Consider the following 10,323-nt stretch of genomic DNA (forward strand, 5'->3'; position numbering starts at 1 on the left):
GCTTGAACGATGTGGCGCCACACACCTTCTCATGGCCCGAGAGGTGTCCACACATAGTAGGACTATGTTGTATTATTCATTAGAGGGATCAATGGTACTTAAGGAGTTAGATGTAACTACAGGGGCAAAACGGTAAATTGGCTCAGCTGTACTTACGAGCATCTGTGAAGGGTTATTGTACTGTTGATTGGTTATATCCAATGGACACAGAAATATATCTGTGGTGAGAAGAGTGCAACTGTCGGTCTTTAGTGGAATGCCTGGCAGTTAACGGATGGTGGATCTCATGGCTAAAGAGTTTAGTCAGTAATTCACTTACCGTTGGAGCTTCGAGCCATAGGTCCATTTGGTCCCCTTGGTAGCTCAATGAATTCAAGTTGAGAATCAGTTTTTGGGTCAGTTTGAAGTGTTCAAATTGACAAGACGAAGTTCGATTATATATGATATGATTGAACTGGTTAATTATATATGATATGATTGAAATTATGTATGAGATACATTATTTGGAGGAAAATGATATAAATATGATTTATATCTAGTGGAGGAGAAAAGACTATGGTTAATGTATTGCATATGATGTGGTATTAAACCATAGGTTAATAAATATAATATGATTATATTTATTATTTATTTTGGACAATTATAGGATTATTGTGCCAACGTTTTCTCCATAATCGTGTGATAGTGGGAGGTTGCATTCAGTTTTCGTAACTGAAGAATAAAATGAAAATCATTTTCATTTTGAAAAAGAGATTAGGGAATTTGCTCACGAGTTGTATATTGCCTATCACATAGCAAACCGAGAGCCTACACGATAGTTCAACATTTCTACACGATCGTATACACGTGTGCTTCTTTCTAAACAATCACATAGGATTTGCTAAACGATCGTCTAGCTTTTTTCTAAATGATCGCACGCCCGAGCGTTTAATAAACGTTCATTTATACGATCGCGACCCATTTACTAAACGATCGTGTACCGCTTTCTAAACGATCAAACATCGTCTATACGATAGACATCAATCTTCTCCCACTTGCTTGGTCGTGGTATACGATCATCTCTTCCTCCTTCCCTCTGCCAAATCCAATAGAGCCCACACCTTCTGGATTCTCACACCGAGAATACCGAGGGTTCTAACTGGTGGTGTCATCCCCGTGCTGTTGGGTTTTATGTCCTAAAACTCGCAGTTTGTATAATGATAAACATTTTCTATAATCAATATACTTATTATTGATTTCATAAATTGTATGAAAGTCTAAATCCAATCAACTAAGACCCGTGACTATTGTATGAGTACTTGAACTTTATGTGGAGATATAAGAGTGGATCAGGTTCGAGTAAATAGTCAAAATGATCTATGGCACATGAATAAGGTTGGGTACCTTATTTTGGTAACATCATTGGATGCGGCCTACTCTGTAGTTGTTACAAAGAGTTGTAAAGTGCTACATACGATGTGATCCTAATTCATACATGTTATGACATGAGAAGTGGGGGCGTTCTATGCAATGAGCTTGCATAAGATGGAACTCCTGCCATTGAGGAGGTCTTTTGATTTGTATGGGTGCGACTAGCCAGGTCGCCGATTCAAACCTACCATTTTGGGGATTCGTCTGATTTTGGAGTTGAGAACTCAGCTACATAAGATGGAATTCACTCCTTCCTCGAGGCAGGGGTAAGTAGATAGATAGCTCCCTTAAGGGTTGATTCCGGGGCTTGAACGATATGACGCCACACACTTTCTCCTGGCCCAAGAGGTGTTCACACTAGTTGGACTATGTTGTATTGTTCATTAGAAGAATCAGTGGTACTTAAGGAGTGAGATGTAACTACAGGGGCAAAACGATAATTTGGCCCCTAGCTGTATTTACAAGCATCTATGAAGGGTCATCGTACTCATGATTGGTTATATCTGATGGACACAGAAATATATCTGTGGTAAGGAGAGTTCAGCTGTTGGTCTTTAGTGGAATGCCTGACAGTTAATAGATGGTGGATCTCGTGGCTAAAGAGTTTAATCAGCTATTCACGTACCGTTGGAGCTTCAAGCCACAAGTCCATTAGGTCCCCTACGTAGCTTGAATAAAATTCGAGAACTAGTATTTGGGTTAATTTGAAATGTTCAAATTGACAAGAGGAAGTTCGATTATATATGATATAATTGGACTGGTTAATTAGATATGATATAATTGTCTAAATGTATGAGATACATGATTTTAGAGGAAATTAGATATAAATATGATTTATATCAAGTAAAGGAGAAAATACTATAGTAGATATGTGATATCAAACTATAAGATATAAATATAATATGATTATATTAATTAATTAATTAATTACTTATATAATAATTAATCCTTTTTCCACGTTCAAACATGGGTAGTGGGCAGCATCGGTTATGGTAACCAATGAGTTAAAAATGAAAAAAGTTTTCATTTTGGATCGTGCAATCGATATTCATTCTTCTGCCCAAAAGAATTCGGAAGTGCGCGTTGGTAAAAGTAAACGATTGCTTGAGAGCCTATGCGATATCGTTCCCCGCCTAAACGATCGTATACCTCGCGCCTAAACGATTGCACACTGTCGCCTAGATGATCGGGTAGCTTCTCTAAACGATAGTATAGTGTGTCGATTTAGCTAAACGATCGTATACCTTTTCCTAAACGATCGTTCAGCCTATGCGATAAGCACTTCTGCTATATGATAGCGTTGTTTTCTCTCCCACTTGCTTATCCCCTACACGACTCGTTTTTCCTCTGTCCTCTACCAAATTCACCAAAGCCCACCTTTGGGTTTTCAATCCGAGAATACCTGGGGCTCTTTAGTGGTGGTGTAGTCCCCGTTGCGGCGTTCGTATTCGCGTTGATCGTGTTGTTGCAGTCGACGTTCCTGCCGGGCGTTGGTAGATCACGTGGAGGGTTTCTGCTGCGTTGGAGTTTCGGAGATTGAAGATAGTCTTCAACTGGTATGGAACTCTTTCCCTTATGATTTTGTTGTCCATAGCATGCCGATAATTAAATTTTGATTACATAACTATATGTGTTGAATGTATAACATTATATTTCGGTCACGGTGAGATCGGAGCGATCCAAACGCGCTCATGGAACTCGTAGATATGAGATCCTTCAGTTTTGAGTTCCACAACTCAATCTAGAGCACCAAAAGAATAGTGGGGAAGATCTTGATGTGGTCTGTAACAAGATTCAGAGAAGATAGCAGCTGGAGAAGGAGCTTTGAAGAAGTTCTACAAGAGGTATGTCTTGAAACTCACTTGTTTTCTGCAAGAACATACTTTATATTTTGCCAAAATTAGTGAATTAGAGTGCTTAGATGATCCTTGTGCTTCCGCTGTTGCTGATACAATCCTACAATTGGTATCAGAGCATCATATAAGCATTCAATTCGGTTTAATTTTGGTTTGGTGGGTATTTTATATGAGAAATATGAAACTGGTTCACTGATACGGTTTTCTGAGTTTTGGCATTTTAATTCTTTTTAATTTCTCATTTAAATTTGTAATTGGCTCTTGTTTGACGAGCTTTTATATGTTAGCAAGAGTTTGTAATTGATTTGGAGTCATTAGAGTTGAAATTAAGATGTAGTTAAAGAAACAAGTGAAGGAGGCCGAGCTGCTGTTCTAGTTTTTCAGCTTCTGCTCAAAATCGTTGTTGAGGTTCTGTTACTATGCAATCATTTAGCTTCAGACGCTAACGATGTGAAGAAAAGCTAGACGATCGTATAGCAATGGGCGCTAGTCGTTGTGATGGTGAACGCTAAACGATCATGTACCTATGAGAGCTAAACAATACATTCAATTTGCTATACGATAGCACTAAGCAATCGTTTAGCTTTTGGCGTGGGAACTAAATGATACATTGAATTTTCTAAACGCACGATCGTTAGCTACGATGCACGCTAAGCGATGCGATGAAGTGCTATGTGATAGCGCTGAGCGATCGTTTAGATACGGAGCTAAGCGATTGTGTAGACGAAAAGCTAAGCGACACGATGATGTTTTATACAATGGAGTTAAGTGATCGTTTAGCTGCGACAGATACTAAACGATGACATGAAGTGCTAGGCGATGGTGTTAAGCGATGGTGTAGTTCTATATGATAGAGCTTAGCGATAGCTAAGCAATGGAGTTAAGCGATTGTGTAGTTTTATGCGATAAAGCTAAACGATCGTTTAGTTGTAGAAAACACTAAGCAATCGTGTACCCCTTCACAACACAAGGCGATGGAGCTAGACGATTGCCTTTAGCGTTACACGATCGGCCTTAGCAAGACATCGAGGTTGGATCGAGAACAGCCGGTTCGACCAGTTTTCTCAAGGTCCAATTTGGTTCAGCTTCAAAGTGTTTTTGGCTGGTCCAATTCAGACTCATGCAGTCCGGTTCAAGATGCTTGGGTTCGGTTTGGAGCGATTCGAGCAGTTCAAAGACGATTTTGAAGCTATTTGTAATTGTTAGGCTTCTGTATGCTTGTTTATGCCAAAACTAAAACCATATCAGTCCATGTTTAATTATTTATGAATTTGATGTATGTTATAATTAAATAAATCTTGTATGTGCATATAGTATGCCATATAGATTTAAAATCCCATCATAGAAAGCATGTTACATGCATTGAAAATATGTTATAAATTGTTATAATATATAGTATGCATGTTAGGGTTTTTTGTATTTAATATAAAGTGTTATATTAAATATTTAATGCAACTTATAAAACTTTAGACATGCTCAACATCCATAAACAATAGCTGCATGCTCACGTAGGTTGACTGATGACTTGGGAATTGATGAGTGTGTAATGTGCATGCATGATGATGTGCTACAAGCTCATGTTGCCATAAACTTGTAACGCAAAATGTAATCTTATGTTGTGTTGTTGCTCATGCACATTTAATGTGATACTACTTCTAGATATATGCATTGTTAACTATATGCTTGTAGTATGCTATGGAGTAATGCATTGTCACAAGTTTCCTTGTGTTAAAACCAAGTATAATTCCAACGCAAGTTTCTCAAAGTAATCTGAGGTCGAACACAGGGATTGTTGTCGTTAATGTGTTACATTTGTGATATATGCGATCGGTTTTTACAATTAATAAATATTGTATGTTTGTACAGGAAAGTAAATTGCGGTAAAGTAAAATTATGCAGATAAACTAAAGTTGCGTTAATAAAATAAATTGCGATGAAAATAAACCTAAGCTAATGTGATACAAGATACATGATATACATGATACTGAGCTCGAGACTGACTGTGAAGTTTATACAAAGGATCGTGGTATGCGGTGGAAAGTCTTTATGGATGAATCAGAAGGAGAAAGAATAATTAGTACAAACGTCGCAAGTTTGTTAATTACGTTAAAGATGTAACTAAGGTTCCACTTTCCCTTGGCATACACCTCTCGGTGATCGGCCGCGTTCCCATATCTCTATGGTGAAACCGGGATGAACGTGGCGAACCTGAACACAAGGTTGCTTCCATCTCTAGAAGTACTTCTTGATTTAGTTAACGCATTCTTCCAACCCTCTCTCAATAGGCAGAATGGCATCTTCATTTATGCTCTCACAGGTGAAGATGCCGTCTAGCATGCTTTAGGTAAACATAATTATTTCCTTAACACATACTTTTTTTTTTCTTTTTTTTTTATAGAAATGAACGCATTTTTCTTAATGACCGCATCTACTTGATCGCATCTGCTCAGACCTTCCTCACCCCCAAATTTAGAGATACGCAAGGTCCTCATTGTGTTGTTTGGATAGAATAGACAAACACTTAGATAAATTTTTTGAAAAGAAGGTTTGAACATGATTTTGAAGGATAAAAGATAAAATAGTGCTATAGCCACGAATTAACTAAGTGTTAGTCAAAAAATACAAAGTCTGAGAAATGCTACTAAGTGTAACTCATCATGGCAGCGCAATGAACAACCCAAAATAGAAGATCAAGAATATCACAAATAATGACAAAGGATGATAAAGAAGAGGCTATTGCGTACTTGAAAGAATTGTTACTTAGTTGTATTAAAAATTAACTAAGTATACAAGGAATTACAATCAACGTAATACAAAAAAAAATTTCATGTACAAAGAATCAAAGAATTAGCTTCTATACAAAGAAAACAATGAATGAAATTATCTTTTGTTTTTTATTCAGACGGGTGCACGATTAAAAATTAACACCACGCTTCCATTAACACAAATGCATATTTGCAGAGGACAGGCAACAACGCATGTATCATCGCAACACACCCTTTAACTCAACGTATTTCTGGAGGACGGGCGCATGGTACTTCTACCAGCGCAATACTACCTCAACATAGTGCGTTTTCGCTAAGGACGGGCTAACAATACATACGAGCGCAACACACCCCTCAATGCAATGCATTTGGGTAGAATGGACTCAAAGTGTATCTTGCTATCACAAAATGCACCCATCATCACGTTGCATACCAAATTTTATTTTTCCTTTTTTTAATTCATCACTAACGCAAATCGAAAAGACTTTGCGGTATTAATTCTCTTCTTATTAAACAATCATTCACCAAAATTTAAGGATAACGCTTTTAAGACAGAAAAGTAAGGAAATTAAAGAAAGCACGGAAATTAACGCAAGTGAATTAAATGAGGAATAATTTCATAAAGCAATAAAAAACAATGTTACAGAAGCATTAAATAAAAAGATTCATAAAGCAATAAAGACAGTAATTCAAAAAGCAAGTAAACATAGAATTGAGATATAGACCGAAAGACAATTTCCCATGATGATAGCAATCCACACCTCCGCAGGCGATCAAGCTTGCCTGCCCAATGGCTTCAAGGACATTGTTCTCCTCCTAGTCTCATCCCGCAATGTATACGGGGAGAGATATGATCTACTTCCTTCGGGAATCACACTAGGTATGGAGAATGCATTGCACATTTCTCAAATCTTGCATTCTCCACAACCGTAGGTCTTGAAATTCTGGCACTTAATCTGGTTCTGATGTGCTTCTGCACGAAAAATATACCTGATCTCTGGGTCAGCTTTGAATTTTTGGATTTATTCCAATACTCATAAACCGTCAGCCTGCTCTTCGTGATAAACAGACAGTACAAAGAGATCTGTCCTGCACATACTACAAAAGTACTCAGCACTAACCATTACCAATCCCCGACAACGGTGCCATAAACTTGATGACTTAGGATTGATGAGTGTGTAATGTGCATGCATGATGATGAAAGCTCATGTTGCCATAAACTTGTAACGCAAAATGTAATCTTATGCTGTGTTATTGCTCATTCACATTTTTTGCGATACTACTTCTAGATAGATGCGTTTTAACTATATGCTTGTAGTATGCTATGGAGTAATGCGTTGTCACAAGTTTCCTTGCGTTGAAACCAAGTATAATTCCAACACAAGTTTCTCAGAATAATCCGAGGTCGAACACAGGGATTGTTGTCGTTAATGTGTTACATTTGTGATATATCCTACTGGTTTTTACAATTAATAAAGATTGTGTGTTTGTACAGGAAAGTAAATTGCGGTAAAGTAAAAATGTGCAGATAAACTAAAGTTGCATTAATAAAATAAATTGCGATGAAAATAAACCTAAGCTAATGTGATGTAAGATACAAGATACATGATATACATGATACTGAATTTGAGACTGATTGTGAAGTTTATACAAAGGATCGTAGTATGCGATGACAAGTCTTTATGGATGAATCAGAAGGAGAAATAATAATTAGTACAAACGTCACAAGTTTGTTAATTGCATTAAAGATGTAACTAAGATTCCGCTTTCCCTTGGTGTACACCTCTTGGTGATCGGTCGCGTTCCCATATATCTATGGTGAAACAGGGATGAACGTGGTGAACGCAAGGTTGCTTCCATCTCTAGAAGTACTTCTTGCTTTAGTTAACGCATTCTTCCAACCCTATCTCGATAGGCGAAATGACATCTTCACTTCTGCTCTTACAGGTGAAGATGTTGTCTAGCATGCCTTGACTAAACTTAATTATTTCCTTAACCCAATTAATTTACTTGTTTAATTCTTGCTAATTACCAGGGGATTAAGAAAACGTCATGGAGAAAATGAATTATGGGTGAATGGAAATAGACAGAGAAATGATAATGGAAATGATCATAACATTCAATACTAAGATTAAGCGTCTGATACATGGTGTGAATGATAGACTAAGAAGATGAATACAAGTGATGTTGAAGAGATAGAAATAAATACAAAAGAGTGTCAACGTCTTGACACAGATCTGGACGGTGGTTTTGCTTGCCGGCATGTGGAATGGATGAACAGAAGAGCTTCCCTCTCATGCTTGCTCGTCTAGTAGAGGTGACCTTCGTATAGAGCTTCGATGGCGGGGATCAGAAGGATTCTTTGCCTGGAGACTCATCTCTCAGCCTTGTCTCTTAATTCTTCCCGGATCTACTATGATTAGTCGCTCAACTAGTCTCTCTTTCAGATCTGTATATACACTTTTCTCTGTATTCAAGCATATCATTTCAGTGGAATTGCCGAAGCTATTTATAAGATAAGCTTTAACTCTCTGACTTGTGGTCCCCACTTTATTGTTAAGGCAGTTCCTGGAATGGTGGAGATAATATTCCTTCTGTTACGCAATCAATCCCATCAGAAATTCACAACGGTGAGCTGTACACGCGTCAGAATCCTCCGCAATTGCGTTGCTCTTTACATCTTCGATCGTTTGCCCGCATGCAATGTTGTTTTTTTTTTATTACCACATGCAGTTGAGATTGCGTTGATCGCTTAGCTCTTGATCAATTGTCGCATGCGCCATCATTGTGTTGATCGTCTATTCGTTTTTTAATGATTGGCGCAATGTGACGTAGATGCATTGTTCAGTTTATCTTGAGCCTTGAACGCATGCGGTGGCTTGATTTCCTGCAAAATAGACTTGAAATATTATTTTCTACCATCGCAATGGTGTCAGTGGGTGTATTGAAGACAATTTATAATTCTTGCATTTCTTAGCTAATTTCTATACAATCGACACAACTTTCCTTTCTTTTGGCCACAATATCTAAATAAAACAGTATAAATAACTTGTATTTATACAAGTTATCAAGGTGTTGCAACGCTGCTCATCCCAGCCCGGAATGCATGCACAAGGAGCCAATTTGTGGGGTTGGTCTGGTTCGACCGGTTCAGCTAGTTGGAGGTTCGGTTCAACCATTCTTGGTTCAGTTCAACACTGTTTGGAGCTTTTGAGGTCCAGTTCGGGCGATTCAGGTCGGTTCGAGCGGTCCAGTAGTGTTTTAAAGCTATTTGCTTGCTTAGGATGCCAAAACTGGTCCATATCAGTATTTGTTTAATTGTTTATGCATATGATGTATGTTTTAATTAAATTAAATCTTGTATGTGCATATCGTATGCCATGTAGATTTAAAATCCCACCATAGGAAAGCATGTTCCATGCATTAAAAGTATGTTATAATAAGTTATAATATATAGTATGCATGATATAGGGTTTCATAAGTTTAATATAATTGTTATATTAAAATATGGAATGCTTGATGAATGTTATAGCTTGTGTACAGTTTTATAAAATGGGTTAGATAATTAAAATCTATAACAAAGATAAATAGTATGCTCACGTAGGGTTAACAAATAACAACTTGTTTTAATAGTTAAAATAGGTCATTCTCTTGTAAAACTTTGGTTACAAACTCAAATCATCTATAATCCTATCTAAGACTGGAGGTACTTAAGTTGACGGTTTTCAAAACACCTGCTACTTGGGGATTATAGTTGAATTATTAAACGTTGTTAACTTGATTTTATGAGCATGCGTGACCGATGTGAGGTAATAAAATGGTTTTATAACTTAGAAATCGTAGTTTAAAATCCAAATATAATCGTTATACTTGGATAAAAAACCTAGACTTAGGATTATTTTATTTAGCCAAAATATACCTAAGTAAAAGAATATACCCAAACAATTAGAACATTTCAATGGGAGATTAATAATATATATGATATAGTTTTAAGCTCTCACGTCTCTAAGAGTTCACACTGTGAGATCCATGCTCGACTTTGTGTTGCTTTTACTGCGGCTGCTCCATTCAGAAAGTGTTTGCATAGATCAACAACAAGGTGAATAGGGGAAGTTTTTCATAGTAAGTGGGTGCAGGAAATGTGTCAGTATATCCTGCAGTCTTTTCCATTAGTTTGAACCGTGAGATTCTTATGTTGCGCCTACTGTCCTTTTCAGGCGACATTAGCTAGTTGTTTCTTATGACTATCCCCTCAGAGGGTTGTAACATAGGATTCGAAACAACTCAAACTT

This window comes from Benincasa hispida, chromosome 3, assembly GCF_027475165.1.
Source record: "Benincasa hispida cultivar pf3 chromosome 3, pf3_genome.v1.1, whole genome shotgun sequence".
In the NCBI taxonomy this organism is placed as follows: Eukaryota; Viridiplantae; Streptophyta; class Magnoliopsida; order Cucurbitales; family Cucurbitaceae; genus Benincasa; species Benincasa hispida.